The sequence below is a fragment of the Lactuca virosa genome, chromosome 8 (assembly GCF_052849685.1).
Source record: "Lactuca virosa cultivar CGN04683 chromosome 8, Lactuca_virosa_CGN04683_v6, whole genome shotgun sequence".
Taxonomy (NCBI): domain Eukaryota; kingdom Viridiplantae; phylum Streptophyta; class Magnoliopsida; order Asterales; family Asteraceae; genus Lactuca; species Lactuca virosa.
This window is the reverse complement of record NC_136433.1, coordinates 388,877,830-388,886,885: the sequence shown is the minus strand read 5'-3', so window position 1 is coordinate 388,886,885 and position 9,056 is coordinate 388,877,830.

Sequence of the window (9,056 nt, the reverse complement as noted above, 5' to 3'; positions counted from 1 at the left end):
TTTGGTTTTGAAAAAATGAAAAAATTTACCTTGATTTTTGGGATGTTACAAGTATGAAGCAAATTATGTCTCCATGGAGGCATGTATTGCTTGGGTTTGCTCCACAACTACACTCGACTCCTCTGGATTAAACTTTCCGACAATCACCTGCTCACACACTGCCTATCTGCCAGCATCCACACACATTTCCTTCATTCGTCGAACCCCCAACGAGAACTCAGTGCTCTTGATGACCTGATCCACCACACGAACAATACCCTTTTGGAGTAGCCAAGCTATGTACACCTCTAAAATCTTTCTATCCGACTCCTCAATCGCCAACTGCTCACCCTACTGCTTCACCTTCCCCTCCAAATCTTTCTTCTCTGCCACCATGGTCTCCACTTGCTGAGACAGGCGTTTCACCTCACCATCCAAACTCGTCACTTGGTCCTCTACTGAAGCTTTCTCCCCGGCCAACAGATCATAACGCTCTTCAAACTTGCGCTTCTCCTCCTCAAGAATCAACATTTTCTCCCTCAATTCATCATGCTCAGCTTTGACGGCGGCCAATTCCGCCAAGTCTGAACTCACACGACGTTGGTGCCTAGCGGCAGCCACCAAGTAGGGAGAAATCTGGTCCGTTGCATACTGAAGGTTGTTTTCCATGTGGGAATCAGAAAGGGGTCCCATTGCTTCCATTGTTGTCGTAGGGAACGCTATGGTGACACCACTCATACGTAATGACATGTTGCGAGAGTAAAGACCCATCAGTAAGCGTCCACCCTTGGAGATAAATGCCAGGAGCCACCAATGGAAGGGGTAACACCAGAAATAGTGTTATCCCTCATCGGATACGAAGTAGAGCCATGAGCAGTTTGGAGGTCAACCTACGAATTCTTCTTAAACTTTCCCCCATCAATGTTAAGGCAAGTAGCATCCTCCTCTTTTTTCTTTGGTTCCCGAGGAGGTTCAGTTGCCTCTTTGTCCATCCCCTCCGACTGGTGAGAAGTGTCATCATCAGGGATGTATATTATCATACTGGACTCCCCACCAAAAAAATCAGCATTACACTTCTTCCGAAGACGTTTGCCAATAGTGTTGGCACCAACATCTTCCATAAGAGAAGAGTCCATCCAAGTTATCCACCGCTTGGTGGCTGTACAGCCACCGCCAATTAACACCTCCTTCAACGGTTCATCTTTAGAGGTTTGAGGTGGAGGATCGTCATGGGAAACACCACCAACGGGTACATCCACCAAACCAAGTTTATCCTGAGTGGAAGATCCCACACCATAACGGCGGGAGGAGCAGCAAATGTCACCGCCTAATCAACACTAACAGGCGGATGAAGAGTATCCACCAGGTCCACCTCTAAGTACTGGAGATCGCCTTTATACTTGCCCTATAGAACCATCTCAATGGATAACACCCTTTTAAATACCTACAAATACAAAAAACAAACATGTTAGCAAACCTCCTTTCTTCTCTCAAAAAAAGAAAAGAAGGGGGAGGGGAGAAGAGTACTCACCATCCCGCTCCACAAAGAACTGAAGCATCTTCACTCGGGCCCGCCAGGTGGCACTCATTACCACCTCCGCCAAGATACAAATATTTCTCAACGCCTATGCCACAGTCAGAACGGCATCCCACAATTGTGGCGCTCGGTCAGAAAAAGTGGTCGAAGGGGGATAACCAGAACCAACCAGGTTTTTGTTAACCCATAACCACTTGTCCTGCCAGCCCTTCTTAGGCGCCTTCTAGTTGATGATGAATACGTGGATGTTTCGACAATCTTTATATCTACTGAAATGTACATATGAGCTCTACACATCTATTAACTCACCCTTGCCTTAAAGCTTTTCAAACTAAAATCCAAATCCATAAAAGGTTCACACCATCAATTACCGACATGCCCTTGGTCTCTAAAATGCAAACTGAACACTCAGTACCCACAACCTACATTATCCATTACCAAATGGATCTAATCCTCTCTTTCCCAAGGCCCGAAGCCTTATGATACTTGATCCTCGGATCACGCCCTCGAATTATGAAACGACCCGAAACAGGGTGTTACAACTCCCCCCCACTTAGATCAAACTTCGTCCTCGAAATCACTCCTTACTACCTCCCCGCTACACTCGACAACTAGAATACTTTTTCCACAACTCCTGAAGAATAACCATTGCTATCCTGCCCGGAACCCAAATCTGGGATCCTAAAACCCTGTCTGACTCCTTGTCAGACAGCCCACTCTGAATCACTGATAATACAACTTCATTTTGTATTCCAACTGATCATAACATTTCCAACCTCGGGATATCTTGTTGTTTCCAGTGGAACAGAATCATTGACCATCAATTGTTGTAGAACATTTTTCACTTGATAGAAGGCTTAGATAATCCTTCGAGTAAAGACTCATCCCTATAACGGTTAGACTCAGACGGTATCTGCAGAGTAGAATCAAATCAATTACTATGAGATTATTTAACCCATGAAGCAAGTGACTTAACATATCACTTAGTCACAAGGCGATGAAAGGTCTAGTATGCTCAATAATCATATTAAAGTGATATTGCTAGTTAACATATGATACTAATGGGTCACACTAACAACTTGATATAATTGATTATTTATTAGAAATTGATTTTAATAAATATTCAATAAAAATCTTATAATTAAATTGGAAATTATTTTATTTCTAGGAAATAATTAATTTTCATTAGCAAGTAACATATTATTTCATAATGTATGAATTAATAAGTCATGTACAATATTTTGGACTAGATAAGCCTTTTGTCTTTTAGCAAAAGACAAAGTTTATATCTTATAAACTTGGAGTTTATAAAATATAAACTCTTTCCTCTTTTTCTTCTCATTATTGCCGAAATTAAGCGAGTCAAAAGGAGGGATGGCTTTCCAGTTTGTTTATTCAAAAGAAATTAAGCATGGTGCAAGCATGGGAGACATGTAAGCTTTAGGGACATGCTTGTCTAAAGTGGAAGGACCTAATGGTTACAGACTTCACTTTAAGACAATATACATATGAGGCTTCCACTCTTGAATTGGTAGCTTCCTTCTTACTTCCCAAAACCGTAACCTCCTTAGAGGGGGTTACTCTCTCTCTCTTTTGTTCATCATTTCTTGAAGTTACTTGCATCTTTTTCTCTCTTTATGTTCTTATTTTGATAAGAACATAAAGCTTAAGAGTTAAGAGTTTTGGACTAGAATCTACATCAATTTGAGTCATTGTTGGTGTCTCAAAGGTTCCACATTCTTCATCAACTTCCACGCCTCCCAAGAGGACCCAAAGAACAACAAAGGTTGTTATTTCCTCATCCTTTCTATGATTGGTATTTTATCTTTCTATAACCTGCAAGGAGATCCTTGGTGGGTATAAAATATTATGTTATGTTCAAAAATTTAAGTCTTCTGTCGCCATATTTTTCAAGTTTATGAAACTATTTTTGAACTAAAACCCAATAGGCGACTCCTAGCACGAGTCCCAAACACTAGCACCACCTCAGGCTCATTTTGCTGCCCCATAATTACATTTCTGTTGCAATCGAGACCTTCTTGGTCTCATACCTTCCTACCAAATGACCGAATACCAAATTTCCAACCGATTGCTGAGACTAATAGCCTCACACAGTCGCACCACGCGCCTTCCGAATGAGGGTCTATCTGGCATGAGCTGCCCTAGCTTGCATGCCATAATGGCTCTATCAGCCTTCCTGATCCAACCGAACATAACCATCCATCAAACCTGATGTAACTAAATCCACTTTGCTATATGAGAATGCTACATGCCCAACTGTATTCATATATCACAGTCGACCTCATACGACCCATAACCTTCCTTAATTCCTGACCTGTCATGGTCTAATCCCACCTAGAGGAACTACTGGTCAATCATAAATTTACCATGCTCTCACAGCTGCTCAAGAACCAGGTGAATGCTACGGGCCACCCCACAGTCATACAATACTGCCACACTACCCGCCAACCTAGTGAATGTTATCGCTACCCCATAGTCTTACAACACTTCTACCACTACTTGCCATTTGAGTGAACGCTACGGCCACCCCACAGTCTTACAACACTCCTATACTGTTTTCCAATCTAGTGAATGCTACGGCCACCCCGCAGTCTTACAACACTCCTATACTGTCTGCCAATCTAGTGAATGCTACGGCCACCCCGCAGTCTTACAACACATGACCACTACATGTCATGGTCACCGCTTATGGTCTTACCACTCATCCACAAATCCAACCACAAACTTCCTAAGTCGAACTCGAATCTGAATATACCCCCAACCAGGTGTTTGGGTTATGCTTCGAACCATAAAGCCTTAATCAGACAAGAACAGGAAGAGAGGCTCTAACACAACCCTCAACCTGTTCCTGATCAATATCCACCAAGCATCACTTCTGATGTGCAATAAAACCCGAATATGCATTCTTGTGCAATCCTTAATACCAAATGATTCTCCCCCACTTGGATTCGATTGCATTCTTCCAATCCTCAAGATTTGATGGATTTCCAATCCATTTCGCAACCTTACAATTCAAATTATCGACAACCTCAACTTTCAAAGACTAGCATTCCATTACTAGCCAATCTTCACGATCACATGCATCCCAAGACTGGATGAATCTTCACTAAAATATCAAGGAGCTCTACAATCCCAAACACTTTACACTGAGCCCACTACAAGTCCTCGGTGACTTATCGGATGACGAAGAACAACATCACAAATATCGGAACGGGTACCCAACTGATTCCACGACCTACTTGCACTTAGAGCAATTCTCATGCGAACCTACAACTAACCATGATACGAAGGTATGAACTTGGTAACTACTGATCTCACGCCCACAATCAACCCATTCCTTATTGCTTCGAAACCAGGAGGAACTTCTACATACCCTGTATCCGAACCCAACATGTCCACCTCGCGAAATCCTTGCTGGAACTACTAAAGATTGAATTGACTCTTGATCTGCTCTCACTTGTTCCGACGATAGCCAAAGCCTCCCACATCGCAATCCAAATTTGGTTCCCCCAAAAATCCCCCTAAATACGACTCTCGACATGCAAAATGGCATATGCATATTCTCAAGATAAAATGTCTAGACCATCATGAAGAAAAATATAATCATAGGTGGAGACTTAGATACACCCCATGTGGCATCTCATACATAAGCATACAATGATAAATATGATCAATAGGAGAATGAAGAAAAAATGAATACAATACATACCTGTGGCATCAACTGATGGTACTCAGATTCCCTCAACCTATGACTGCAATGTCTTGCTCCTCGCCATAGGAACCTCCACTCTTCTCTCGTGGTCATCAGTAATCCTCAAAGTGGCTGGAGCGGGTGCCTTCACCGCTCCTCTCATCAACTTTGGACAGTCGGCCTTTTTGTTGCCCACTTGGTTGCAGTGAAAACATAATGGCCTCGTCCTTTGGGGACAATCTCTGCTGACATGACCAATTATGTCACACTTGTAACAAACCATACCCCTAGATCGACACATCCCATCGTGTTGCTTCCCGTACATGCTACACTGACCCCGACCGTGCTGGCCCCTCAACCGCTGGCCTGAATTCTTGTGTCTCTTCGTAGAACCCCCATCTATCGGCACCTTCTCTGGCTTCCTCTTCCCAAGGTGCTCTAAATCAATCTCCCGTTCTCGGGCTCTATCAATCATATCATTCAGGGTCTTGCACCCTGACATACTCACAAATTCCCTGATGTCATCCCTCAACATATCATGATACCTTACCTTTTTCATCTCCTCATCCGTTACATACTACGGAACCAACAAAGCTCTCTCCCAGAACTTGACAGTGATCTCTGCCATAGTCTCAGTAGTCTGACGAAGGTCCTAAAACTCCCTCGCCAACTGCTACACCTCAATAGTTGCTGCAAACTCTACCCTAAACCGGGTCATAAACTCACCCGAAGTCATCGTCTCCAGGGCTGCGCCACCCAAGGCGAAGTCTACCTCCTCCCACCAATCTCGAGCTTTGTCTTTCAGAAGACATGATGCAAATCTGACCTTTGACCCCTCGGGATAGAAACCCGTACGAAAAGAGTTCACCATGTCCGCTAACCACCTCCTACTAGCAATGGGGTCCTTCTCCCCAAAGAACTCGGGAGCTGTACAAGCACGGAACTCGCAGAAGGAAAGAGTGTGAGATACGACAATAACCATAACCTCAGTGCGGAACGCACCCAAATGCTCATCCAAAATCTCTATAATCCCCTCCTTGACCGTTCTGAAGATCACAGGAGTTTGGTCTAAAATACCACAGGTAATCTCTGACGAGATGAACTCCCGCATCTACTCATCAATCGACTCAGTACCTGCACCTGAGCCTGAACCAGAACCTGAACCTCCTTCCTGAGTGCTCATCACCATTCTGAAAAACAATCATGCAATGATCAGAACATAACCATGAATCCTCATCCAACAGGCTTCCTAGACTCTCTGTGACTCTCCTCGATTCGAGTATGGATCCTGTGCTTTCAGTAGTACATGCCCAATACGACCTTCCACACCTATCCATACTTTACTCAAGAATCATCCTGAATCCTCTAAGTACCTTCTCAAACTGATACTCCAAAAACTCGCTACACAACACAACCAACCCACTAAAAGCACTTCCTAGGCTCTCATAGGTTCCCTACCTCATCCTGCCATCAGTTGCTGAGAGACTCCCACTGATGTCGGCTAACTACCTCATGAATACATTCACATGCAACAAAACTAAGATAATCCTTCGAGTAAAAGACTCAAACCTAGAACGTTTGGACTCAGACAAGAGTTGCGCAATAGGTTCAAATCCATCACTCTGACATTATTTAACCTATGAAACATGTGACTTGACATATTCACTTGTTAGCTAACCCACATCACTAAGAGTCCTACAAGTACAAAGCAAGCAGCATTCGGGCAATGAAAAATCTAACCAGCGTACCAACTAATCAAGCTTCTATCCAATTATCTAAAAACCATACTAGCATGCAATTCTAAAAGCTCAAACAATCAAGCATATAAAGGCATCTCTCCAAGCATGAAATCCTAAGCAGATCCTTAACCTTAATATAACATGTAATTCTCATAAAAACATAATAGACATGTATGGGTATTCTGAGAATCTCTTACTTGAGCTCAGCCGATTGCACACATCACACCCCTTTCTTTTATTAGAAAATCCTTTAATAAAACATTTATTTTTGAAAAATTCTACCAAACCCTCAGTTTGAGTTCAGACACACCCGAGAGTATGTCCGAATCCCTCAAACCAAGGCTCTGATACCAACTTGTAACGTCCCAAAAATTGTAAGTTAAAATTTTCGTTTTTAATTCAACCAAAACACAATTCTTTTATTCAAACATTCAAAGTGTAACATAATAAACATTCATCAGAGTACAATCCTAAAATCATCATATTGCGAAAACATGGGTGGATGCGCTGCGATCAAGGCGGGCACTTCCCTTTTGAACCGAAAGTACCTAAAACCATAACCATAAAAACCGTAAGCACAAAGCTTAGTGAGTTCCCCAAAATACCACATACCATACATATAATATAGAATGCTATGTGCCAACCATAGTCTTGTTATTTTTCCACGAGCTGTATCATGGTCTTTCCTTGCTAGGCTAGGGCCAAAACCCTAGGTCTTACAGACAATTGCCAAGAGCCACCTCCTGGTCTTCCATGCAAGTATCACAAAGACAACTAGCATACTATCTATACACATAAATATATCTATCTATCTGCCAGGGTTCGATCCATGGTCTTTTTGGATAAGGTGTCTAAGTCCATAACTATATTTGGTATGTACTTGACCTGACTTGGCATGGTCATTTGGGTTGCATGGCATCAGAACAATTTGGATAGACTTTTGTGAGAAGAAGATATTTATGATTTATTAATATATTATAAGTTCTAATATATTAATATGAACTATTTAATTAGTATTGATCAAGAATTAGTTTGGAATTAATTTTGTGATCAAAAGAGACTAATTAAATAAATGGGGATTGATTTGGTAAATCATTCATTCTTATATAGTGGGATTATGATCCATAGTTCTTCATGTTGGGCTAAACCCATGTGGTTACACATGGATACTCCATGGAGTCTAAAACCCATGGATCATGAGGAATATGGAAATACATGAGTTACATAGTGTAACCCTAATATGCATACTATATAAAGAAGCCTCATCCTTGTAAAATCGGCACTTAAGTGATTCTAGTGAGGGCTAGCCGATTTTGGTGCATATCAATCTTCTCTCAAGTTATTCCAACTTGTTGGTGGTGTTGTGTGAAGCATTTGAGGCATCACATTTGGGGTGCTAGGCTCACAAAGTCTTAAGGAACCCAAGCAACAAGAAAGGTATGGCATTCTACTAGGTTTTATATTACATATACCCCAATCATATGCTAGTTAGGATGAAACCTTGGAAAAATGAAAGTTTGCATGTATAATAGAGAAAACATAGATCCAACGTTTCTAGGGTTGCATGTACACCATAGGAGTGTTATAATGCTCAAAACCCAATAGTGGTATCAGAGCCTAGGCTTGTTTTCAATTATACTTGATGCAAATTGTTAAAAAATCGATTTTTCCGCTCACTGTTCAGTGAACTCGCCGAGTCCATGGGGGGACTCGACGAGTCCATGTGAAAACTCATCCTACTCGTCGAGTAGGTTCTTTCACTCGGCGAGTAGGAGGCCCTGAGTGCAGAATTTCAAGTTTTATTGTTGGAATTGGAGTAGGATCATTACCCTAAACTGTTTTTAGATTGTTAAACCTGTTTTTGATGTGGTAATGATTATGCTTATCCAATTTCAATGATAATTGTCAAAGTTTCAAGTTTTATATTAAGTTCATATGATTCTTGAAAATTGTTGATATGAATTATGCATGCTTATGAGTTTTGTTAGATCATAGAAATTATTTGACATGCTTGTTAGTTTAATTGTTGATCTAAATGTATTTTAATGGACTCCATAACTAGTTCTCAAGTTATGGAATTCCAAAAGTC